The sequence below is a fragment of the Palaemon carinicauda genome, chromosome 26 (assembly GCF_036898095.1).
Source record: "Palaemon carinicauda isolate YSFRI2023 chromosome 26, ASM3689809v2, whole genome shotgun sequence".
NCBI lineage: Eukaryota > Metazoa > Arthropoda > Malacostraca > Decapoda > Palaemonidae > Palaemon > Palaemon carinicauda.
Window position 1 is genome coordinate 41,447,513 of NC_090750.1, and position 26,934 is coordinate 41,474,446.

Genomic DNA, 26,934 nt, shown 5'->3' on the forward strand with positions numbered 1-26,934 from the left:
CCATTGAAACTGTGCGTTTGCTGTGGCCTTTTTTGGGGCTACCTGGGTCTCCTTGTAGGGAACGCCTTCTGGAGGTTTTCTGGCACGGGACACGAGGTGAGAGTGAGAGGTTTCCTCACCCAGGATTTCAACCAATCTGTCACCTAGACCTACTGGTTGTAGCGCATTGAAGCAGTCTCTTGATTTCGTAGCCAGAGTAACCTCGGTGCCTTTCCTTCTCGTTCAGATTCGGCTGACGAACATCAACGCATGACGAATAATTTTTTAAGTATCCTGTCGGGAGGATTCCTTCTTGGGAATTCCTCAAGGTGTAGGCCTAGCTTCCAACTTGTGGTATACTGTAGATGCCTTTCACATGCCATTGTGGACCCATCTTTCCGTTTGTGCGGTGATCAGCCTACATCAGCAGCAGGTGTCGATCGTCCTACCCACTCGATGGAAAGGAGAGGTTCACCTGAATGGTCACCTCCAAGACGTTTCCTAAAGCTTGTACGAGATTCGCGATACTACGCTCTAGCTTTGAGAGCATAGCTTATCAGAAGCAGATGATGGGGAGTTAAAAAAATGTTTATAGCTCCCCGCCACCTGCTTTCATGTCAAGGACATATCGCGTACCTCTTCTTGCGTTGACAAACCAAAGTCAACTTTTGAGCCTAGGTCTTCTATCTCATTCTGAGTAGAACCTCTCGTGTTGCCTCAAATTCAACAACCCACTCTCCCTAATGCGGGGAGTGAGGTTAGTCAACACCCTTGTAGGGGAAAGACAAAGTATGTCGGATGTCTTGCAGTGTGTGTTGGTTGAGAAGCTCGATAAGTTGGAGCAATTACAAGCATAGCGCGCCAGTGCAAAACCTCTCACAGAAAGGCGAGTGAGCAAGGAGTTCAGCTCACCCACAACTATGCGCCAGGACCATCACTCACTACCTCAACTCTCGTTACGACGACACACCGTACTTTATATATACAGGTAGTCTCCGACTTACAACGTATGCGACATGACTTTTCAACTTTTCAATGATTTATTTAAAAGTGATGATGTCACAAGTATGTCTGAAATAGTACATTGAATACAGGTAGTCTCCGACTTACGATGTATGCGACTTAATGACTTTAATACTTTATAGCGATTTTTTTCACTGTGATAACGTCACAAGTATGTCTGAAATAGTACATTAATAGGAAAAATTTTTCTGGGAAATAATCTATTTTCATGTATGACATTGAACTATTTTATCTTGTTGGTAAGTTAGAATTTTCTTTTATTGTTAATACACAGTATCCATTTTCTGTAAAAACAATACATTAAGAAAAGTGTTATCTGTCGAGTTCATATCATATGTCTGGTGACGTCATATTACCAGCGGAAAGCGAGCGGGCAATAGAGTGATTTCCTTCCAGAAGATTAGCGATCAGGATTAGTACAGTATTCCCATTATCGAAATATCGAGTAATGATACAAAGCATTTTGTGTCTGCATCGGTTGTTATGAGTACTACTTAGCGTAAATTTGACTCTACGCTTGCTTTATTTCATCTCTTATAATAGATTGATATTTATTTAAAGAAAGTACAGTACACTAATAGGATGAATATTTTCTTAGAAATAATATATTTCTTTTTACATTATAAAAATTGAATACTTTTGCTTGGTAAGTTATTTTCTTTCATTCCTTGCAAGAAAAAGAAAAGGGGTTTGTTCCGTAACTGACATACAAACCACACTATTCAATATGGGTTATTACTTTCGGCGTAGCTGAAATGACGAGCCATTAGAATTTTAACAAGGGTTTACTACCCTACCGCTAGTTAGCGGGGGATAGGGAGGGTAGCTTGCTACCCCCCCCCCTGATCGCCAGTGCGCCATTATTCTCCTGCGCACTAGCGCTCGCCAGCGCTCACCAACGTGCCAGTGCTCTCCTGCGCGCCAGCGCTCTCCGCGTCAACGAGCTCCTGCGGTCCCACGATCTTCCGATCTGAGCGCAGCAGGGAAGTTGAATGCTTCCCCTGCTCGTCAGCGCTCGCCAACGCGCCATCCCTCGCGCCCACGCCTATCTCCCTAGCCCGCGCGCATGAGATGTCTCTCTTGCGCGCGCCCTACGGTATCATCATCTGCACGGGCTCTTCATCCTGACCCTGCGCGCTCGCGGCAAGGTCGCCATCGCCACATCCCCCCCCCCCCCTCCCCCCTGCAAGCGCAAAACAGCACGCTCGCCGACGGGGGAAGGTTCCAGAAAGGTCCAGGGACATTTCTTCTCCATCATCTTTTCAGGCAAACCCCCCTTTGGTAACTCCTCCCAGGGATCGGTCGATCCCTTTCCCTCCAGAGGGAGTATCTGACAGCACAGCCGTCAGCCAGCAGCCTTGGTTTGGGACACTGGTCAGAGCGGTCGTACAGGCGTTTAAGCCTGTTCTCTCTGACCTGGGCCACAAATCCTTGGCAGCTTCTACTCCCCTGAAGAGGAAAAGAGGAGTTTCAAACGTGGTAACTTCTCTGGGGGCAAAGCTGACTCCTCGCAAGTCTTTGAGGCAGGCCTCCTCACCCCCCCCCCCCCAGACTTTTTCTCTCCTCCGGACGAAGACTTCCCGTCCTCAGGGGAGTCACGTGAGGTGAGGCGTTCCCCCATCGCACCAATGAGGGAAACCCCACCTCGCGCTGGAAAGTCTTCTTGGGTAGGAGTGGAGAAGAGCCTACCCCGTCGTTGTTGGAGTCTTGCTTCCCTCCCAGGAGGGAGTCAAAAGACTCCAAGACAGTACCAAAGTCTTCATCAAGACGTATACCGGAGCCAGCCAGTCATTTGGAGAACGTCCACGAGTCCCCCCAAGAAGAGCCTTTGGGGACAGGAGACTTCGCTGCTAGTCCTTCAGGAGGAGAGCTGCAGGAGTCAGAACATGTGTTCTGGCAGGTTCTGATCCTTATGAGGACTCTCAATGGGTTTGCTGACCCAGAGATTCCTCCTCGTGAGGGCAAAGACACGGTCTTGGACCGAGTCTTTGGGACTCAAAAACCCTCGAAGGCCAGTGCGGCTTTGCCCTGGTCCCAAGGGGTCAAGAGTGCCAGGGACAAGATCGAAGTCCAGCTCTCCGAGCTTGCCTCCTCCAGTCGATCCAGCGCCTGCAACAAGCTCCTCCCACCTCCTGGTGTACAACAGAGGAGGTACTTCGACATCGTAGAGGAGACTTGTTTGGCTCTTCCCCTTCACCATTCGTTGGAAGAGCTTACCAGGGGAGTCCCTCTTGAAAGACTCTCCAACCGGCAGGTCTCATTCTCGGCGACTGAGATCCTTATCCAGGAGAAGGTGGCGAAATGTGCCATGCAGGCCACTTCGTGGCTGGATATCTGGCTAGGGACCTTAGGTATCCGGTTACGTTCGGAGGATTTATCCAAAGAACGTACCAGGATGGCTATGGAGACCTTTTTACTCTCAGGCACTCGCATGATCGAGTTTATAGCCCACCAAGTCTCGAACTTGTGGGCTAACACCATCTTGAAATGTCGAGATGCGGTGTCTGAGAGGTTCCATCAAAAGGTCCCTAACACCGAGATCAGCAGGCTCAGACATTCTTCCGTGATGGGAACGAGCTTGTTTGAGCCTAGGGACGTGGAGCAGGCCGCTGAGAGGTGGAGGAAGTCCCACCAAGACTCCCTCCTACATAGGGCTCTGACATCTAAGCCCTATAAACCTCCAGCACCCCAGCAGCCACGCCCTACCAAGACCACGAAACCGGCAGCGAAGACATCGGTGTCTAAGCCCTTTCCTCTCAAGGACAAGAAAGGCAAGAAGTCCTCCAGGGGAGGGAAGAATCCTAGAGGCCGCAAACGCTAGGATTGGCAGTCCCCCTGTACGTCCACCAGTGGGGGGATGCCTGCAAAGTTGCGCGAACAGGTGGCAGAAACTCGGGGCCGATTCCTGGACGATTTCCGTAATCAGTCAGGGATATCGCGTCCCATTCACAACATCTCTACCTCCCCTGACAGCGAATCCAGTGTCGTTGAGCTCCCTTGCCATGGGATCGGCAAGGGGGCAAGCCCTTCGGGCAGAAGTCCAGGCCATGTTGAAGAAGGGCGCTCTTCAAGAGGTCCTCGATGGGTCTCCAGGCTTCTTCAGTCGACTCTTTCTTGTTAAGAAGGCTTCTGGAGTCTGGAGACCAGTCATCGACCTCTCAGCTCTGAACAAGTTTGTCAAGCAGACCCTGTTCAGCATGGAGACCGCAGACACGGTCAGACTTGCAGTGAGACCACAAGACTTCATGTGTACACTGGATCTGAAGGACGCGTACTTCCAGATCCCAGTCCAATTGTCTTCAAGGAAGTACTTAAGATTCAGCCTAGACAACAAGGTTTACCAGTTCAAGGTGCTGTTTCGATCTCTCCACAGCACCACAGGTTTTCACCAGTGTTCACCCTAATATCGTCGTGAGCACACAGGATCGGCATCCGTCTCCTCCGTTATCTGGACGACTGGCTGATCCTAGCAGACTCAGTCATCCCTTCTTCAACACCGAGACAAACTTCTAGGACTTTGCCAGGATCTGGGGATCATGGTAAATCTCGAGAAGTCCTCTCTGCTTCCCACTCAAAGACTGGTATACCTAGGCATGATCATAGACACCAATCTCCACAAAGCCTTCCCATCAGACGACAGTCACCTTTCATCGCTGGCTCGTCTAGTTCCCAACGGTCGCCTCAGGATGAGATCCCTCCAGTGGCGACTCAAGTCCCGGTGGAATCAGGGTTACGATTCCCCGGACGTCATGATCCCTATGGGACCCGCGGAACGGACGGACCTCCAGTGGTGGGTGACAGACGAGAACTAAGAAGAGGAGTGGATTTTCTCGTCCTCCCCCCAGATTTGATGCTGTTTTCGGACGCCTCAAAGAAAGGGTGGGGCCCCCACGTTCTGCACCACAGGACCTCAGGCCTGTGGTCAGAATCAGAAAAGTGCCTCCATATAAATCTTCTAGAGATGAAGGCCGTATTCCTGGTCCTTGAACAGTTCCAACAATACCTGGCGGGTCACTCTGTGGTGGTGATGAGCGACAACACCACAGTAGTGGCTTACATCAACAAGCAAGGAGGTACCTTTTCAAAGCAGCTATCCCATCTCGCAGTAGAGATACTGAGGTGGACCGAAGTCCCCTTGATTCCACAATCGGCACGTTTCATTCCAGGCAAGAGGAATGTGCTCGCCGACAGTCTGAGCAGAGCGTCTCAGATAGTGAGTACCGAGTGGTCTTTGGATCATCTAGTAGCCAACAAAGTCCTGACTTTGTGGGGTTCCCCGACTGTGGATCTGTTCGCGACAGCGTTGAACTTCAAGCTTCCGCTGTACTGCTCCCCAGTCCCGGATCCCATGGCACTCTGGCAAGATGCCTTCCAACAACGGTGGGACAACATCAACGTGTACGCCTTTCCCCCGTTCTGTCTGATGAGGAGGGTACTCAACAAGACCTTCTGCAATTCCTAACGGAACTTCCGAGAGAACTCCCTCCGCGACACAAGCTACTCAGACAACCACGTACCAACATCTTCCACAAAGCCGTAGTTTCGCTACGACTTCACGCCTGGAGACTATCCAGCATCTCCTCGCTGAGAGAGGATTTTCGCAATAAGTTGCGATTAGGATGTCTGGACATCTGCGAAAATCATCCGCATCTGTCTACCAGGCAAAGTGGAAAGTCTTCTGTGGTTGGTGTCGTGGAAGGGGTATCTCTCCACTCGATGCCACTATTCCAGCAATAGCGGAGTTCCTCGTGTATTTGCTGGAAGAAATGCGCCTTTCAGTCTCGGCGGTGAAAGGCTATCGCTCAGCCTTCAGGCTCAAAGGAATGGACATTTCCTCCTCGCTGGAACTTTCCCTACAAATACGAAGTTATGAACTTACCTGCCCTCAGTCGGAAGTGAGACCTCCTCCATGGAACGTGGTTCGAGTTCTTAGGTCTCTTAAGAGACCTCCCTATGAACCATTACGCCAGGCTTCAGATCACCACCTAACTTGGAAGACTGTGTTCCTACTAGCTTTGGCCTCGGCCAAGCGAGTCGGTGAACTTCATGGTCTCTCATATGACATCGCCCATTCAAGGGGATGGGGGTAGGTAACCTTCAAATTCGTCCCTGAGTTTATTGCTAAGACTCAGAATCCAGGGGTGCCAGACCCTCAGTTCGACTCCTTCCAGATTTCGAGTCTTCGTTCTGTAACTGATGACCCAGACCATCTCCTACTGTGCCCAGTAAGGAGTCTGAGGCTACAGTGAACCCTCGTTTATCGCGGTAGATAGGTTCCAGACCCGGCCGCGATAGGTGAAAATCCGCGAAGTAGTGACACCATATTTACCTATTTATTTAACATGTATACTCAGACTTTTAAAACCTTCCCTTGTACGTAGTACTGTTAACAAACTACCCTTTAATGTACAGAACACTTAATGCATGTACTAACGTACCCTAAACTAAAACAGGCACAAATATTAAGGGCGACTTTATATCATGCGTTTCCTAAACACGCCAAAAAGCACGATAAAAAATGGCAACCAATGTTTTGTTTACGTTTACCTCTGATTATAATGAAGAAACAAACGCATTTACACATCTGTGTATAGGTTAGTTTCTGCATCGATTATATTGATTATTCAGTACAGTATGTTGATTTGGTTATTACTAATGTTTTACTTAATTTTTCTTAGGACTTCCAAATGAAATGTTTTTCTTTATGACGTGGCCTGAAACGACGGCGTCATAAAGTACGCTCAGTAAACAAACTAAGGAATTTAACGCGCATGATGAAAGTGATAAATAATGATATTACAGTAAAAGCTTTAATAAAATATGTTATTACAAATATTATTTGCTACATACGTAGCAAAGCAGGAAAACAATCTACGAGAGAGAGAGAGAGAGAGAGAGAGAGAGAGAGAAAGAGAGAGAGAGAGAGAGAGAGAGAAAGAGAGAGAGTTGTTTTACATACGTAAATATAAATTTCAAAAAAAAAAAAAAAAAAAATAGCCCCATTTCATATAAAATAGATTACAAATATTTTACTTTATCATATTACAGTAGTCTGTATAATACTGTAAAGTTCAGTACAGTATGTTGTTGTTAAAGTTGTGGCGATGAAATTCTCACGAAACAAAAACACGCCATTTGAGTACAACAGCTGATTCTCTCTCTCTCTCTCTCTCTCTCTCTCTCTCTCTCTCTCTCTCTCTCTCTCTCTCTCTCTCTCTCTCTCTCTCTCTCTCTCTCTCTCTCTCTCTTCGTGTTATACAATACTTACATTTAGATGAAGAAACTAAAATTAGTTTTCTTAGTGTCAATTAAATACAAAACTAAATAATTAGGCCGAGTCTACATCCATTTCAATCATAGCTAAAAATACGGCATCCGATTTCATCAGCAAACCACTATTTTTTGGGAAATATCATTTTATTCTAGAAAATTGCCACTCTTTAAATAGTTAATTGCACATTAAGAAAGCGTGTACTTTTGTTTTTAAATTTCGGGTTTGTTTTAAAAATCGAGTATTGTTGACTTCTTTTTTTTTTTACTTTTGGCTGTGATTAGATCAGCTGTCATCTAGCTGCCGCTCTTGAGTGTGTACGAATACACTAACAAAGTATCATTTATACCATTTCTTAACTTATTCAAACCGTCTACAGTATACAGTTGATATTACATAAGCACCAATGTGTTATAACCTATCAAATTTTTTTGTTTATTACATTTAAACCCCCTCTATCTCTCTCTCTCTCTCTCTCTCTCTCTCTCTCTCTCTCTCTCTCTCTCTCTCTCTCTCTCTCTCTCTGTGTGGGCTACTTTTCACTACCTCCCATTCCTTACCTCTCTCTATCTCTCTAACAAATGATATCTTTGTTGCTCCTCAAAGTTTCATTTATATTGAAAATCAATCACGATTCAATTTTCCTTACTTTCTCCAATCTCGCACCATCGGTCACATCGCGGTATTTTCGATATTTCTGGAAAATCCGTGATATATGTATATACATGGGTTATGAAAAAAATCTGCGAAGTGGTGAATCCGCGATGGTCGAACCGCGAAGTAGCGAGGGTTCACTGTATATCTCAAAAGAACAGCTGCAGTCCGTCCCCAAGTGCAGGCATTATTTGTGAGCACTGGGAGGACTAAGAGGATGGTCACCAAGAACACTATCTCGTCATGGATTCGTAGGGTGATTCATCTGTCCCTGAATCCAGACCCTCCTCCGTCATGTCGCCCTAGAGCACATGATGTCAGGGGCGTAGCTACGTCCCTGGCCTTCAAGAAAAATTTCTCAGTGACGCAGGTTCTTCAAGCTGGGGTGTGGAAGCGTCAGACGACCTTCACAGCCCACTACCTGCAAGACATGACCCACAGGAGGCTCGATACGGTTTTTATCGGCCCTGTTGTGGCTGCACAACAGCTGGTTTAAAACCTCAGGCTCCTTAATGGACAAGTAGCAGAAGGTTGAGGGTATTGTTACCCGGTCTTAGTCTGCATGAATAAAAAGGTTTGTCTGGCCCGTATTCTTTTCTTCATCTACCCCTCTCTTGGGGAAAGCAGCATCCTGGGTTCTCTGCACACAGAGAGAGAGAGAGAGAGAGAGATCTTTTTGTTTATTTGCTAAGTCTCTCAAGCACCACAGAGCTAAAAACTGAAATATTGTGCATCGGTAACGTGAATTAAACTTCGGTTAACTTTATGCGATTCAACTCACAGTACAACTAAATAGACTACGAGAGAAGCATTTCAAATAAAACTATTGGAATTAATATGCTAGGTCAAGTAATAATTGTTTCTTTTAGTAAATATGATATATCCTTCGGTAGCATGCCTTAATAATAAGGGAGTTATTTGATCCAAAAATTGAGGTTGAAGACAGACTAGGCAGGGTTGATCAGCTGATTTGAATGTAGACAATGCATAAAATTATAATTCTGTTTTTAATTATAAATACGATACTAAAATGTAAGTATTACATGCATTATTATTGGATACAGTTAAGGGAGACAACAGGGAGAGAGAAGGACGAAACAATATGACAAAGAGAGGAGACGTGGGTGGGCGGGTTTAGCCAAGTTCCTTTTCTTTGCACATTTCCGCCACCATATATACGCTAATTCAAAGAAATTAGTGAAATCGGGTCCTGCATTCTCTGAAGGGTACCCCATGCGAACCATTATGCTAGGCAACGGATCGCCACCTTGCTCTGAAGATAGTGATCCTACCCAATTTGGCTTTGGCCAAAAGAGTTAGTGAACTTCATGGTCTCTTGTATGATATCGCCCATTCAAGGGGATGGGGAGAGGTAATCCTCAGCTTTGTCCCCGAGTTTATTGCAGACTCAAAATCCACGGATGCAGATCCTAGATTCAATTCCTTCCAGCTTAACCCTTTTACCCCCAAAGGACGTACTGGTACGTTTCACAAAAGCCATCCCTTTACCCCCATGGACGTACCGGTACGTCCATGCAAAAAAATGCTATAAAAATTTATTTTTTCATATTTTTGATAATTTTTTATGAAAATTCAGGCATTTTCCAAGAGAATGAGACCAACCTGACCTCTCTATGACAAAAATTAAGGCTGTTAGAGCAATTTAAAGAAAATATGCTGCAAAATGTGCTGGGGAAAAAATAACCCCTTGGGGGTTAAGGGTTGGAAATGTCCAAAGAGCCTGGGGGTAAAAGGGATAAGAGTCTATTTTCTGTAACTGATGACCCAGATCAACTGTTACTATGCCCAGTAAGGAGTTTGAGGTATTACATCAAAAGGACATCTGCAGCTTGCTCCCGAATGTCAGGATTTCGTCAGCACGGGTGAGATCAAGAGGAGGATCATGAAGAACATCTCTATAGTCAATTCTTTTTAGTGAGGCAGATCTACACCAACTCGCAGGGATGCCTTTTTAGCTCGGAAAAGTTTCCTGATCGCTGATTGGTTGGAGAGGATAATCCTAACCAATCAGATAGCAGGAAACTTTTCCGAGATAAAAGGGAACCATTGCAAGTCAGTGCAAATGCGCCTCTTGAAAAAAATTGAGTATAAGGCATTGGGAGGATCATGAACACCTTCTCTGCTTGGATTTGCAAGGTTATCCTGCTCCTCCTCCAACATGTCAACCAAGAGCTTATAATGTTAAGGGCATTGCAATGTCCCTGGCGTTCAAATGAAACTACTGTACTCTGTGGCACAGGTACTTCAAGCTGGCGTGTGGAAGCGTCGGACGACTTTCACCGCCCACTACCTGCAAGACGTAACCCATAGGAACATGGTAACGTTTTCTATTGGTCCTATGGTGGCTGCACAGCAACTGGTTTAACACCTCAAGCTCCTTGATGGACAATTAGCAGAGGGTTGAGGGCAAAGGTTACCTGGGATTTGTCTAGATGAATGATTAATAATGACTGGCTCTTTCTTTTCTTCGAATTTCCCTCTCTTGGGGAATCAGCACCCAGGGTCCTCTGCAAAGCTGATTTCAGCTACCTGCACGTAGACCATTGTTCCCTTGTGTAACCTTGTATTGTTTCAATACTTGTGTTCCCATACCCTAACGTGGGGGTTATTGGGTATAACTTGGTAACCTCTGAAGATTCGTATGACTTGGAAGAACTCTTACCTAGACAGTCACATTGTTAGTATCATGAGCACAAAGCTTGTGTATGCCACTGAGGTGTAGGGTTTCCACCAATTACGTGCAAAATGCACAAGGGGAAAACCCCGGGTCAGAGCCAAAAAGCCAGTTGGCAAGGACTTCCACCCTCCTGAAGGGTAAGTCATCCCCTATAAATAGCGTTTGTTTGTATTCAGTGATGGAACAAATGACAAATTTGGAAGTAATTTGTATTTTCCATAACGATACAAACCTGCCCACCAGCACCAGCCCCCCTTGAAATCCTTCTAAACAAAGTGGGTTCATAGACCTGGTGTGTGAGTGAGTCGGGAAGCTACTACCCCCCCCCCCCCCACTAACTAGCAGGTGGGTGGATTTTTATCCCTCGCTAAAAATCTAATGGCTCGTCTTTTATCCTCTCCTAAAGTAGTATCCCCTATAAATAGCTACAGGTTTGTATTGTTAGGAAAAATACAAATTATTCCCAAATTTGTCATTTTTCCTCACTATACAAACCTGAGTCCTTTAAGTTAATCTTCCCACCTCACAATTCCTAGGTGAAGGTCAAAGTGGTTACTCGGTGTGTTGATAGTGCCAGGGCTTTACCCCCACCCACCAACAACTACCGACATCTCGTTAGAAATCCTAACAGCAGACTTCCAGCTATACTAAAAGTGTACTCCTATTAAAGGACTCTGGTTTGTATAGTTGGGAAAAATATTAATTACTTTGAAAATTTATGATTTTTACAACCAAGAAGGTAAATGTTGTTCTCTTTTTTTCAGTTGTATTCCCTCAGGATCTATTAGAAAAAGGTTTCGAGGCTGACAATTTTGCCATGTTAGGCTTGGGAGATATTGTGATCCCAGGAATCTTCATTGCACTATTACTACGCTTTGATCACAGGTAATTTTTTTTCAAATATTGGTACAGTATTATGATAAAGATAACTAAAGTCAGTGATTTATTACAGTGATAGGCAGAAGGAAATCTGTTTAATGATTTATCATAAATTTTGCAGTTTACATTTCATATAAACTACTTAATGATAGTTTTATGCTTTACAGAAGTGAAAACTTAATATTAGATTGGATTTCTTTAAATATGTGATGTAATGAAAAGACTTATGTAACAAACATTACACTATTTCAAGTTAGTTTTTTCATTCGAAGGTAATTACTGTACTGTGCTTAAAGATATGATTTTTCTCCACAGCTTGAATAGGGGGTCCAATACCTATTTCAAAGCAACATTTGCAGCCTATTTGGCTGGATTAATGATGACCATTTTTGTCATGCATGTTTTCAAACATGCACAACCTGCGCTATTGTACCTGGTCCCTGCTTGCCTTTCTGCACCTTGCCTTTTGGCTCTTATCAAAGGAGATTTCAAAGCTCTAATACAGTGAGTAACTTATTTGATGTTTTTGTTCGTAGAGATTCTTAGATTTATTGCAATGAAATAAATTGCATTCAAAATACCCTTGTGTGTACAAGTAGTCAACGACTAGGACCTATGCGACTTACGACTGTTCGACTTTACAACCACTTTTCGACTTTACAACCACTTTTCACTGTGATGACATCGCAAGTCTGCCAGAAATAGTACACTAATAGGACAGTATTTCCTTGAAATAATCTGTTTTATTGTATAAAAATGAATTAATTCATCCTGGTAAGTTAGTATTATCTTTTCATTGATAATATACAGTATTCATTATAAATAAAAATATATTAAGAAAAGTTTTAATATGACAGTATGTCATATTTCTGGCGAAACCGCAAAAAACGAGTTGACAAATAGAGTAATTTCCTTTCAATAAGCTATCGATTAATATTAGTATTCCCATAATTGAAATATTGTTACAAAGTCTTTGATGAGTATATATCAGTTGTTATGAATACTACATAGCGTAAATTTAACTACAACTAGATCAGAATGTCATATGTTAAACTAGGTTAATTTTCTTTGTTTCACCTCTGATAGTAGATAGATATATATGTAAGGAAAAGTAAGCTAATAGGTCAAATATTTTCTTGAAGTAAACAGGAAAAATAAAATATTTCAAGAAAAGTAACATTAAAATATATATATTCTATATAAACTATAAAAATTTTAACAAAACAAGTGGAAGAGAAATAAGACAGTGCGCCCGAGTGTAGCCTCAAGCAAGAGAACTCTAACCCAAGACAGTGGAAGACCATAGTACAGAGGCTATGGCACTACCCAAGACTAGAGAACAATGATTCGATTTTGGAGTGTCCTTCTCCTAGAAGAGCTGTTTACCATAGCTAAAGTCTCTCTTCTTCCCTTACCAAGTACGAAGTGGCCATTGAAAAATTACACTGCAGTAATTAACCCCTTGATAGAAGAATTGTTTGGTAATCTTAGTGTTGTCAGGTGTATGAAGTAAGAGGAAAATATGTAAAGAATAGGCCAGCCATTCGGTGCATTTGTAGGCAAAGGGAAAATTAACCGTAACCAGAGAGAAGGATCCAACGTAGCACTGTCTGGCCAGTTAAAAGACCCAATAACTCTAGCGGTAGTATCTCAACGGGTGGCTAGTGCCCTGGCCACGGAAGGAAAACCTCCTACTGGACCTTTCTTTCTAAGCTGTTAACCTGAAGACTCAGCAACTGCTGAATCACTTGAAATGGAAAGAATAGCTCCCATTGGATCTTTCCTTGAAAGCTTAGTACCCAAAGGTCCAGCCACAGCCAAATCTGCAGGAACAGAAGAAAGTGGCCTCACTGTAGAATATCTTTGAAGCTGATAACACGAAGGGCCAGCAATGGCCAACTCCAAAGGGCCGGCAAAAAGGACTCCCTTAAAAGCCTTCCCTGGAAACCCAAAGGTCCAGTAACAACCAGATCCTTAGGCTAAAACATGAAAGAGTCAGAAGACATGTCTGCGCCAGAAGTGGGGTGACTATAAATGGAGCAGATTGAAAACTACTATTCTAGCTCTCTGCGATGAAAGTACCGGGTATGCAAGCATACCAAATCTAGGTGGACCAGTAACCTGCAAAGTGGAACCCTCATCTCTCTCCAACCTAAGTAGAGGTTTGGTTGTCGAGGTGTCCCCAGAGTGATATATGTCCAAGCAAATCCAAGGGCTCCTCCTAAGGGGACCCAATAGTAAGGCTTCTTCCTCTGCGGGGTCTGGGTCATCCCCGGATCCAAAGTCAACATCATCGATATAGCATGGTCCACTAGGGCCCCATTTCCAAAACCCCTACCTGTGGAATTTGGGATATCATTACTAGCGAGATCTGAGGTCTGCAGGGTGTAAATACTCAGCAGCTGTCACAATCCTAGAAAGTCTTTTCACCCTCATAGAAAGGAGGAAAACGGCTTTGATTCTACCCTATTCTGCTCCAGAGTCCGAATTGCGAGATGAACTAAACCAATCCAAATAAATGGAACATCTCTAGGGATCCTGAGTCCTGCTCCAATCAGTAGAACAATCACCCAACAACACTCGTGATCCAATTTTGGGTTAGCTGGGCTATCAAATCCTACCTGGATGTATTTAAGACTTAATTTCACTCATATGTAATAGAAATATTTTAAATGAAAACATAACTTGCATTGGAAAGGGGGACTCTTACCACTTGTCTAATAAACCACTGTACTAAGTAAGATTGCTCACATCACCAAAAAATTATTTAACAAAAACAGTCCAACTAGATCCAAGCTCCTATAACCACGTGGTTAACCAAACCACAGGTTATGGGGACCTACCAAAGTGAACCTATCCAGGTTTACAATAGGAAGAATTTTATATAACCTGTGATTCTACCTAATTCCAATATTTTCCAGTACCCATATCACAAATAAGGAAGTAAAAATGCTAAGAAAGGCTGAGTACAGAGTCAGACCTATATCACGTCATACACCTAAGTGTTGTAGGACGAGAATGCTTATACCTGTCGTAAAATAGTATGATACATTATATATATATATATATATCTTCTCTCCATCCATTACCCATATCAGATGAATATGGAAGGAAAAAATCTCTTGGAACAAGGAACTGAACGGACGGCCCCCTTATCTTAGGACAATTATAGGAGGGCAATAACAGTATTCCTGAGAATACCATGCAAAATGTAGGGTTACATACTAGAATATAGGGTAAGGACCGTGTGATAGGGCTGGATGGTAAACTAAGCCCATCAGTGACAAACCTTACCAAGGAGATGACAGATAACTTGAGGGAGAGAAATAATGTGGTACAATTAATGTACTGTAATATACCATCTAGCCAACCTCAGAGATGTTATCCACTCTAGATGCGATGTAAACCACTGTTACTTACAAGTGAGTGTAATAACGTAATTGGATAAAGGAGGGTGTCTGCAAACAGCAACCCTTCCATTGTTACCATTAATAGTAAAGAATTGCCAAATCAAGTACCAAAAAACTAAGAAACAACAATTTGTAGGCAATTAGTGTATGGCGGAAGGAAAGATAGTAAAGAATGTATGGAGTGCATGAACCTAACGGACAAGGGAGTACATGCATGAACACCACCAGCCTAGCTGGTGAACCACCAAAAAAATGAACAATTATGCAAATAAAGAATGTCAGCACCACTAAGGTATGCCATATATTCATAAAATGAAGCTTATAAGAAACAACCTGAACACAGAAACTTAAGGTAATAATGCTCTTAAAAGCAAAGCAGACATTTTAACAGAAAAGGCTCAGCAGTTCGGATATCCAATGGGAAAGGAATGGAGGTTGAACGTTGGTTGTGACATAGGTACGTTGGCGATGCCAGGTACGTTGGCAATGCCGCGTATGATGTCACTCTTAGCAGCTGATGTTCAGCCTCCAAGCTGCTGTGGTAAATTAAAATGAGCCTGGGCTTGCAGGTCTTCTCTATAATATACTATGTCTATGCTTTGCACATTGATACACTGGCTCTAGACCAAGGGAACAATATTTCTTTGGTAATCAAGTCATATTGGATTCCATTCTAGCCTTTACCAGTAAAGTCCTTGATGAACACACAGCACTCTAACCTCAAGAAAGTAATTTTGACAAAGGAAATCCTTATTTTTGGGGAAGGTGCTGTGTGTTCTCCAAACCCCTATCAACACCCTAGCCTCGTACAGGAGAATGGAACATTGTTGGTAACTTTGTATACCTTTGATCCAGAATGGTGGTCGAGTGTTAGTTGTGATGTAGGATGGTTCTTTTCTGGGATACCTTGCATAACATCATTCATAGCAGATGAAATTCAGCTTTCCAGGTGCTGTGGTAAGTTCACATGGGCCTGAACTAACACACCTTTGCACGTTGATACAAACGCCTAAGAAAGGAAACCGTATTTCCTTTATAATCTGGTTATATAGAATTCCTTGTTCTACCCCTTTAACAGAAATCCTTGGAGACAACACAGAACCTCCCTAAAAGCAAGTATTTCCTTCATCAAAATTAGTTGTTAACGATGCTCCCTGCTTGGTGAATCATTAAGCTCTCTAAAGTTGTGTGTTTTCAGCTGATCTATGTACATCTCTCATAAGTTTAATTTTGAGCTTCCAAGTTAACCTCTCACCAGTATCTTTAAGTACATTTTCCCCAAGGAATAGTGCCAACTCAATCGAGCAAGTATCTACAAAATGTTCTGTTTTGAGCAAATTTGTTTAATTGCTAAAATTCCATTTTGTTAGGCCATTTATAACCATCCTCATAAATTTTATTTTCATATTTTAGTATATAAAAATCTGTTTACTTTGTTCTTATCTCATTAATATTAATTAAATAGTAGTTGATTGACTGTGGTTTTGCTCTGCAGATATGAAGATCACCCTAGTGGAGATGATAAAAATGAAGACGAAAAGGAGGAGGATAAGAAATCTGGAAAAAGAGATGCTAAGAAAGACAAATGAGGATTTCGGAAATTAGGTGAAGAGCTTCAAGTGTAATTTTGTTGAGTAATATTTGTACTGATATGCAAAGCTCAAGTTGTAACTTTGCATTTACAAAAAGACCCTGTTTTTATATTTTACATTGATAAATCTAGTACTGTAGTACTTTAGACCAACCCAAATTTACATCACAAATCATATGGTCTTCGTTGTATGTGCTACACTAAAGCATGTGTGCTCTCAGCATACATTGACAGGAAAGTATTACATTGACAGCACAAAATAAATTATTTGATTAATTTGTTTTTATTTGTCAAAAGGTGTCATTTTTTTTTAGGATGAAATTTTTCTTGTTTTGCTCTAGTATGAATTTGTTTCAGCGTCTGTAATATAATTCAGGATTGACACCAGGAAGTGTCACATTATTTTGTAAGCTTTGATTTTGTCAAGGAGAGAGACTATTAGATCATTTAATAATTTAATTTGCCTTTGTTGTATTAGGATCATGATTGTTACCTAGAGTAAACAGAGTGATTAAATTAGATATATTTTTGTATTGAGTTTGTATGTAACCCCTGGAGATCAAGTGTAGCATCCCAATTTATACATCTCTTGCAAAGAGAGGTTTCGTTCTCAAATGTAGTATCATTCATTATTTGGTCTCAGTACAACATTGTTAGTAATGAAGATTGTACCCTCCAAGAAAAAGTGCTATTTTTTTATGTGGTTATCCAAATGAAAAGTAAATGATTATTCATCAAACCTTAGTTGTTAATTTAGAGAATCTTACCAACATTATACTGTCATGTAAGCCTTGATGGTAAAAGTAATTTGTATTAACTTGGGGTTATTTTAGCCTGCTTTTATTATTTCAGGTAAATTTACCTGGTAGGTCATGGAGAAAATAAATTATTTTTCACTAAAATTTAAGTAATATACATTCACATGCAGTACAGTATGTAAATATAAAGCAACATGTTCTTAATCTAGTGTGAATCCTGCATGAATTTGGTATAACCCAACAAGATTCAAAATATTGGTGTCAGTAACAAACCCAGGATATTGTTGAGCTGTTAAGTGTAAAGCTACATTGATTAGGACAACCAAATTTAATGATGTAAAGTATTAAAAAGTCCATTGTATAGTATATTGAACACTGTAATTGACAGATGGTGGGAATGGAATATCTACTGATGCTTAATATAGGTTAAATCGAGCAAATGTCGTAAAAAATGGATCAACGTAAGTACCAAGTTGTCTTGATGACACCTTTATTTCTTCATTTGAATATTTTATTTCCACATGGACCATGACTAGAATATATTTGCAAATCTGATTTGAAAGGCTGTCTCAATCTAGATGAAAAAATTAAGTGTTCGCATATGTATTTCCAGTGGGATCAAGCATTCATTTTTATTCATTTATCTTTTTTGAAGTTATGATACTGTAACATTGAAAATCATATCTGTGTTTTAAAAGAGTAATTGGGTAAAGATCTCAAATTCATAATCATTAATCTTATTGGGCACAATTCTAGGGTTTACTATGGCCAACATTAAAGTTTCATACTTGAGCAATATTAAAATTGGAGCAAGATGTTAAAGAAGTTTAAAAGCTAAGAAGAATAAGACGAAGGGAAATACAAATAGATAAAAGTAAAAGGGTGAAAGAAATACAACGGGGTATTTAGGAACACTGCAATTGCAAAGAACCTTAGGTATTACCTAATCCTTTGTTTTTCAGGGCACTAAGTGTTACCCTGTTGGTGGGACACATTTTATCCATCCTGTTTCTTGGGGAGCAGTTTAAATTGAACATGGTTACATTCCATCTTTGTGCTTTTGGTCTTATATAAAGTCATAAACCATGGCCTCCGGGTTCTTTTACTGCAATTGTAAACATTTGGGCACTTTAATGGAGGGTTTATACACAGTTAGAGCTCGTTTGGTTTTAATTGGTGTATACTTTGGCATAGTATATATACATGGTCAAGCAACCAACCTCCTTTATGGTGTAAGTTTAGCATTAGCTTTTTATTGTCCCCCATATGGGGTTGGGATGTTTTGCTATTTATGTATATATAATTTACATGATACTTAAAGATATACTGTATACAAATACTGTATGTGTTTGTGTATATAATGTGCTGCATCAAGGTGTACAGGTTTATTAGAAAGGATATACAGTCTCATTTTAAATGTTAGCATATTTTGAAAACTTTAGAAGGAAGTTTATTAGAGAGATACATTATGTAAAGGAAAAATAAGCGACACACTATAAGAATAATAAGAAATATAATTATCTTTTATGATTTCTTAATCAGCAAGAAAAATTTCTTTTCATGTGATAAAGGATGATTTTTGTATGTTAGTATATTTTCAGTCTATGAAGAAATTTATAGTTAAAATTTTCCAGCCAGTAAGGTAGATCATAATTTTTATTGGAACCATTAATTTGACAAAATCATGCAGTGGGAGAGTGAGTGTTTCTTCGGGAACTTTATAGTAATTGAAATCTCATTTTTTGGCTATTACCAGTCAAATGATCTTGGAAGCTTGTAAAGTAAGTCAACATCAGAAGTACCACTTGTTATATGACTATTGTTGTAATTTAATTTGTCACTTGTTCTCTATCTGTAAACACCTAGAAATGAGTCATAAGTTAGTTCTAACTTTATTTTACAAGTTGGTTGCATATGTGTTTAGTTATTTTTTTGTTTTCCCCTTTAGAATAAGGTGGAGGTTTGAGCGTGTTTAATTTTAAAATGAATGTTTCGGAGGAAGATGTGTTTCATTGTTTCATCATGATTCTGAGCTTTCATTGTAACATGAAATACAAACACCATATGTAAGATTTATGATTTTTATCCTTCTCTACTCCTCCGGATGCTCCAAAGAAAGTACCTAGATTCACATCATAATTCAACCCTAGGGAATTGCCTAGAACTAATTAGGCTATGCTTTTGTACTTTTCCATGCTGCTTTATTTTTTCTATTCTAGGGGTATGTAAACTGATCTTTTGCTACATTAATGTGCATCAAGAATATTATTATTGTATTTCTAGAATGTCTCCTAACTTCTTGCTGAATTTCTGATAGGTGGGTAAGTAATTGGAAACTTTGAGTACACTTCTTTGCTGTTAAACATTGAAGCTGTTCTACCATAAGTTTTTTGCTGATGACCAGTTGCTCACTTATGATTAGGAATAATGATAAATGCTGAAGAGTAAGGTTGTTTGCTCCTACACAAATACAACCCATCATCCTTTAATAAGAATATGATTTCAGCAAGGTTGGAACACCCCTATGCTAGATGTGTCAAAACATACCCAGTGATACAGACTATGATGTCCCTGATACGTCATTTACAAATATAAACCTTATTAGTGAAAATTACCAGTATCCTACAAAAGAGTACAGCACATGGTTGTATATCACACACTTCGCACAGGAAATTTCACAAAAATATCTTCTCCCCTCCCTGATATTAACCCCTCCTTTCTTTTTTTTTTTTTTTATTACTCAACCCCTCCCCCCCTCCCCAACGAACACCCCGCTTAGAGATGTAGGGATCCTCACATCTCGCACCACCACCAACAAACTTTTTGGATTCTAGTCCATATTCATGGTTATATAAGGTCTATTTTGGTGTATTTCTATGTTGGCATACAGTCACATCTCCTTTATCGCAACAGTTATGTAACAGACATGCGTGATAAGGAAAGTATCGTGAATAAGTATTCCACTAGGGTGGGCAACTCCTAACCTAAAATGTCAAGGCCACGAGAGTGCCCAAGTAGATGATTAACACAGTAAATACTACTTAATATTGTTATTTGGGTTATAATTAGTCATACCTATCTACGAAAGAATCTGCTTAAGAAATTTTCATGCTGCGAAAGGAGATGCAAGATTTTTATCACTCGCAATGGGAAAAATGTTTCATGACAAGGAAAGATTTGCTAGGCAGGCAGAGAATAAAACAGCCACCCATTAAAAATGTTAGTTGTTGAAGGAAAAGGTTTACCTTACATAATAGAAAATGGATCTCTATAGTAGGGGTAACTATAATAGTAGTGTACATTTTGTATACGTACAGTATTGTATTACATGTATTATATTTTTCATATATTATTGCATTATGTTCTGATAACTAATTTAATTTACAGGTATTAACAGTTAGTTTAGCTATATTGAATGGTTCATAACGTACTTGCCGAACAGAATTTCATTGTGGTTAAACTGAAGCTTTATCATAGAATTTAATGTGGTGTTTTTAGAAGATTTGGAATGAATCAGGTGATTTACATGTAAAATGAGACTACACAAAATTTTCACGAAACGAGAGCCACTCCAGAAATAATTAATTTGTGTTGTGAGGCATTACTGTATATGTACAGTGTTACTAGACACTGTAAGGCTATAGTGCAGTAGGAAACTACCTTTACTGTATAGTAATGCCTCAAGATAGGAAATTAATTTGTTCTAAAGGGCCTTTGTTTTGTGAAAACTTTGCATTGTGAGTCGCATCTTGTGTGCAAATCACCTAATTTGTTCCAAACCCTACAAAATATCCATATTAAATTTTATAATAAAGCTACAGTATAACCTCAATGAAATACTGTACAGCCAAATACATTTGAATCATCCAATATACATAACCTAACTGTTAATACCTGTAAATTAAGTAATTTAGTTATTAGAACATAATGCAATACTAAATGGAAAATAATAACCCCTGTACACATACAGTACAATACCATACATAGGTATGAAATATACAGTCTCATATGTATTTTACAATTCTTATAGTTACCCTTACTAGAGAGAGGTACATTTTCTATTATATATAAACAGCCCATTTGCTTCAAGTGGGCTTGTAAGGACATCGCTCCCTCCGTCGTTCAGCATTCTCATCGAATTCTCCATTTCATTTGAATTTTCCTTTTGCCACATTGTGGCTAATTGTATATATTTGTTCTACTCCCTCAGAGCTACAATTTCATGTATTTCTCACTTCGTTACATTATTTCATTGACTTGTATTTCAAGTATTTGTAGTGTGAAGAAACACACTTTTTGTGGTGGTTGGTTCAAGCACGATTGGCACCAGCGCGCATGCTACATTTCCGTCCGCACCTTGTATTATATTCTCGCACCTGTTTGAATAAACCGTCAGTTGTTGGTGATAGCTCGTCTCACTGTCGTTATAGGCTTATATTTTTAATGGGTGAATATTTTATTCTTGGCCTGGCTGGCGAATTTCTATTGTATAATGAAATATTTTTTGTAATACGAGGTAAAAAAATCTAAGCATCTCGCTTCGCATCATAAGAATTTCATGTGCAGATACACTCGTATCAAGAGGCATCACTATAACTTTTACCAAGTATTATATGAAGTCATCATGCACTTACTGTACAGTAGAGTATAACACAAAATTGTTCTTCCTATCTAGTAACATAAAACTAACTGATATTGTAGTGTACTGTACTAGTGTATATTGCAAGAGTTCACTGTTTTCATTCAGACGACTCTACTAACATTTGACAACCCCCAACACTCGAAGTCTACTAGTATGTTGTGACATTTATACAGTAGAAGCATGAATAAATACAATACTGTAAGTTAAAAAAATATTTGTTACTGTTTTATAAAATACTGTACATTTGAAAATTTAATTTTACAATAAATACATAAGTGTACGTGTATGGTAAGTGTTTAGAGCACTAACCACCGTTACGAAGTTCTGCACAACAATGTTGTTAATATGAAGTCTCTCGTGAAGTACATTATGGGTTACTGTTGGTACATATAACATCGTACACATCTAAGGTACAGCCTACCCTGTATTTGGTGGTGCATACAGTACAGAATACCAGTATATCTGTGGAAAAAATATAATGATTAGGATGTGTACAGGTGCAGAAAATAAACAGAAAATACAAAGTGCCCCCTGTGGCCGCGGGGGCATATAAAAAATTAGAATAGCGCCAACGTTATCCCTGCGTGTCGTAAGAGGCGACTAAAAGGGACGGGACGAGGGGGCTGGGAACCCCCTCTCCTGTAAAAGTATCCTGTGAGACAGCAACAAAGAGATGGAGCTGGGGGGAGAGTGACTGCTCCCCGCACTCTAGTTTTGGGGTGTTTGAATGTGCGTGGATGTAGTACGATAGAGAGTAAAAGATGTGAGATTGGAAGTATGTTTAGAAGTAGAAGGATGGATGTATTGGCCTTGTGTGAGACAAAGATGAAAGGAAAGGGTGAAGTGATGTTTGGTGAAATGTCTGGTAGAGTGTCTGGGATTGAAAGGGGAAGAGCGAGAGAGGGTGTGGCTTTATTGTTGAGTGAATGGATGACAGGTAAAGTAGTGGAATGGAAGGAGATATCATCTAGGTTAATGTGGGTAAGGGTTAGGTTGGGTAGGGAATGTTGGGCGTTTGTCAGTGCGTATGGGCCAGGTAGTGAGAAAAGTGAAGAAGAGCGGAATGAGTTCTGGAGTGAATTAACTAGGTGTGTAGAAGGACTGGGTAGAAGGAATTATGTAGTTGTTATGGGTGACTTAAATGCTAGAGTGGGTGCTGGAGAGGTAGAAGGTGTCATTGGGAAATATGGCGTACCAGGTGAAAATGAGAGTGGGGAGAGACTGGTAGATATGTGTGTTGAACAAGAGATGGTAATAAGTGCTAGCTTTTTTAAAAAGAAAGATAAAAATAAGTATACATGGGTAAGAGTGGCAAATGGAAGAGTAGTAGAAAGGGCATTAATGGATTATGTGTTGATAACAAAAAGAATGTTTGGAAGATTGAAAGACGTGCACGTGTTTAGGGGTATGGCTAACGGTATGTCTGATCATTTTTTGGTGGAAGGAAAATTGGTTGTAGCAAAAGAGGGGGGGAATAGAGTAGGTGGATGTAAAAGGGAGCTAGTGAGGGTTGAAGAGCTAATAAAACCGGGGGTAAAAAGTAAATATCAGGAAAGGTTAAAAATGGCATATGACGAGGTGAGAGTAAGAGAAACTGGTAATTTAGAGGAGGAGTGGAAGTTAGCAAAAGAAAATTTTGTTGGGATTGCAAGTGATGTATGTGGCAAGGTTGTTGGAGGCAGCATGAGGAAGGGCAGTGAATGGTGGAATGAAGGAGTGAAGGTAAAAGTGGAAGAGAAAAAGAGGGCTTTTGAAGAATGGCTGCAGAGTAATAGTATAGAGAAGTATGAAAAATATAGAGAGAAAAAGGTGGAAGTAAAGCGCAAGGTACGTGAAGCAAAGAGGGCAGCTGACCTGAGGTGGGGTCAGGGACTGGGTCAGTCATATGAAGAGAATAAGAAGAAGTTTTGGAAAGAAGTGAAGAGAGTAAGGAAGGCCGGCGCAAGAATTGAAGAGACAGTGAAAGATGGAAATGGAAGGTTGTTAAAAGGAGAGGAGGTAAGGAAAAGGTGGGCGGAATATTTTGAAAGTTTGCTGAATGTTGAGGATGATAGGGAGGCAGATATAATTGCGGTTCCAGGTGTTGAGGTGCCAGTGATGGGAGATGAGAATGAGAGAGAGATTACAATAGAGGAAGTGAGGAGAGCACTAGATGAAACGAGAGTAGGAAAAGCATCGGGTATGGATGGTGTGAAAGCTGAGATGTTGAAGGAAGGGGGTGTGACTGTACTTGAATGGTTGGTGAGATTGTTTAATGTGTGTTTTGTGTTGTCAATGGTACCAGTAGATTGGGTCTGTGCATGTATTGTACCACTATATAAGGGTAAGGGAGATGTGCATGAGTGTTGTAATTCAAGAGGTATTAGTTTGTTGAGTGTAGTTGGAAAAGTGTATGGTAGAATACTGATTAATAGGATTAAGGATAAAACAGAGAATGCAATCTTGGAAGTACAGGGGGGTTTTAGAAGAGGTAGGGGTTGTATGAATCAGATTTTTACAGTTAGGCAGATATGCGAGAAATATTTAGCAAAAGGTAAGGAGGTGTATGTTGCGTTTATGGATCTGGAGAAAGCATATGATAGAGTTGATAGGGAAGCAATGTGGAATGTGATGAGGTTATATGGAGTTGGTGGAAGGTTGTTGCAAGCAGTGAAAAGTTTCTACACAGGTAGTAAAGCATGTGTTAGAATAGGAAATGAGGTGAGCGATTGGTTTCCGGTGAGAGTGGGGCTGAGACAGGGATGTGTGATGTCGCCGTGGTTGTTTAACTTGTATGTTGATGGAGTGGTGAGAGAGGTGAATGCTAGAGTGCTTGGACGAGGATTAAAACTGGTAGGCGAGAATGATCATGAATGGGAGGTAAATCAGTTGTTGTTTGCGGATGATACTGTACTGGTAGCAGACACAGAAGAGAAGCTTGACCGACTAGTGACAGAATTTGGAAGGGTGTGTGAGAGAAGGAAGTTGAGAGTTAATGTGGGTAAGAGTAAGGTTATGAGATGTACGAGAAGGGAAGGTGGTGCAAGGTTGAATGTCATGTTGAATGGAGAGTTACTTGAGGAGGTGGATCAGTTTAAGTACTTGGGGTCTGTTGTTGCAGCAAATGGTGGAGTGGAAGCAGATGTACGTCAGAGAGTGAATGAAGGTTGCAAAGTGTTGGGGGCAGTTAAGGGAGTAGTGAAAAATAGAGGATTGGGCATGAATGTAAAGAGAGTTCTATATGAGAAAGTGATTGTACCAACTGTGATGTATGGATCGGAGTTGTGGGGAATGAAAGTGATGGAGAGACAGAAATTGAATGTGTTTGAGATGAAGTGTCTGAGGAGTATGGCTGGTGTATCTCGAGTAGATAGGGTTAGGAACGAAGTGGTGAGGGTGAGAACGGGTGTAAGAAATGAGTTAGCGGCTAGAGTGGATATGAATGTTTTGAGGTGGTTTGGCCATGTTGAGAGAATGGAAAATGGCTGTCTGCTAAAGAAGGTGATGAATGCAAGAGTTGATGGGAGAAGTACAAGAGGAAGGCCAAGGTTTGGGTGGATGGATGGTGTGAAGAAAGCTCTGGGTGATAAGAGGATAGATGTGAGAGAGGCAAGAGAGCGTGCTAGAAATAGGAATGAATGGCGAGCGATTGTGACGCAGTTCCGGTAGGCCCTGCTGCTTCCTCCGGTGCCTTAGATGACCGCGGAGGTAGCAGCAGTAGGGGACTCAGCAGTATGAAGCTTCATCTGTGGTGGAAATGTGGGAGGTTGGGCTGTGGCACCCTAGCAGTACCAGCTGAACTCGGCTGAGTCCCTGGTTAGGCTGGAGGAACGTAGAGAGTAGAGGTCCCCTTTTTGTTTTGTTTCTTGTTGTTGTCGGCTACCCCCCAAAATTGGGGGAAGTGCCTTTGGTATATGTATGTATGCAGTACAGTCAGTAGGTACAGGTACCTGTATGGAGTTTCCATAACCGCCACACTGTACCGTACTTTTGTAAGAAGAAAAAAATACCGTGTACTAACAATTTGTACAGTACATACTATACGCAGTGTAATGCAGTACTTACAGTAATGTTCTATAGCAAATGGACTGTGGGCATTCCCTCAGTACGGTAGCAGAGCCTTGAGATTAGCTGATCCCAACCAAAGGTAAACAATATCGTCACTAAGCCTCCAAAATTGAAAAATAGAAGATTACAAAAGTGTTTTAATTTTAAGCATATGATATCCCATGAACCAATAAAATTAAATAATGATATAGTGTATAAGTGTACAGAATAGCAACAGCACTTTTTGAGTCAAATCTTTCAGAGGGCAAGACTCATTGTCCAGACTTGAGGCAAACTGGAGCACTTTGTCGAGGGACCAGGAGGTAGGTCTCGGAGGAGGTGCAGGATGGAGTCTAGCACATGCCTTTGGCAGCTTGTTAAAGATGTCCTCGGACAGGTCTATCTGGAAGGCATAGAGTAGTGGCCTTGTCAAGGCCGATTTGCAGGTAGCAATCGTGTTGGCTGCCAAGCCCTGTCCATGAAGGTGAATAGAGAAGGACAGACAAAAATCTATAGAGATTTCCGTAGGATTTTTAGCCTTGACGAAGGACACCCATTTCTTCCAGGAAGACTCGTATTGCCTTCTGGTAGATTTAGTTTTGTATTCCTCTAGGAAGTCCAAACTTTTCTTCGAGATCCCAAACCTCTTCTTAACGGCTAGAGAGAGAAAATCATGAGATGTAGGTCTCGGGTTTTCCTTGATGAAGCGAAGACAGTCAACTTCTGAACTTGCAGGGATAGAACTGGGTCCGGCAGGGGAATTATCTTAGGTTGTAACTCCAGGATTAGAGGGAACCAGTTGCTCCGGGGCCACTTGGGTGCCACTAGGGCTGCTGTTCCTTGGAAGGTTCTCAGCTTGGTGAGGACTTTTAGCAGAAGGTTGGGTGGAGGGAACAGGTAAATCTTGGATCATCTGTTCCAATCCAGGAACATGGCGTCCACTGCTTCCGCTCTGGGGGCCACGTAACGAGGAAGTTGTTTGTTGTCGCTCGTCGCGAAGAGG

The 26,934-nt window shown here is 41.1% G+C and overlaps 1 pseudogene; it reads left to right on the top strand.

The window, feature by feature from the left end:
- The window catches only part of LOC137619895 (minor histocompatibility antigen H13-like), a 53,808-nt pseudogene extending 34,475 nt beyond the window's left edge, over positions 1-19,333 (top strand).
- The last annotated feature ends 7,601 nt before the right edge of the window (positions 19,334-26,934 follow it).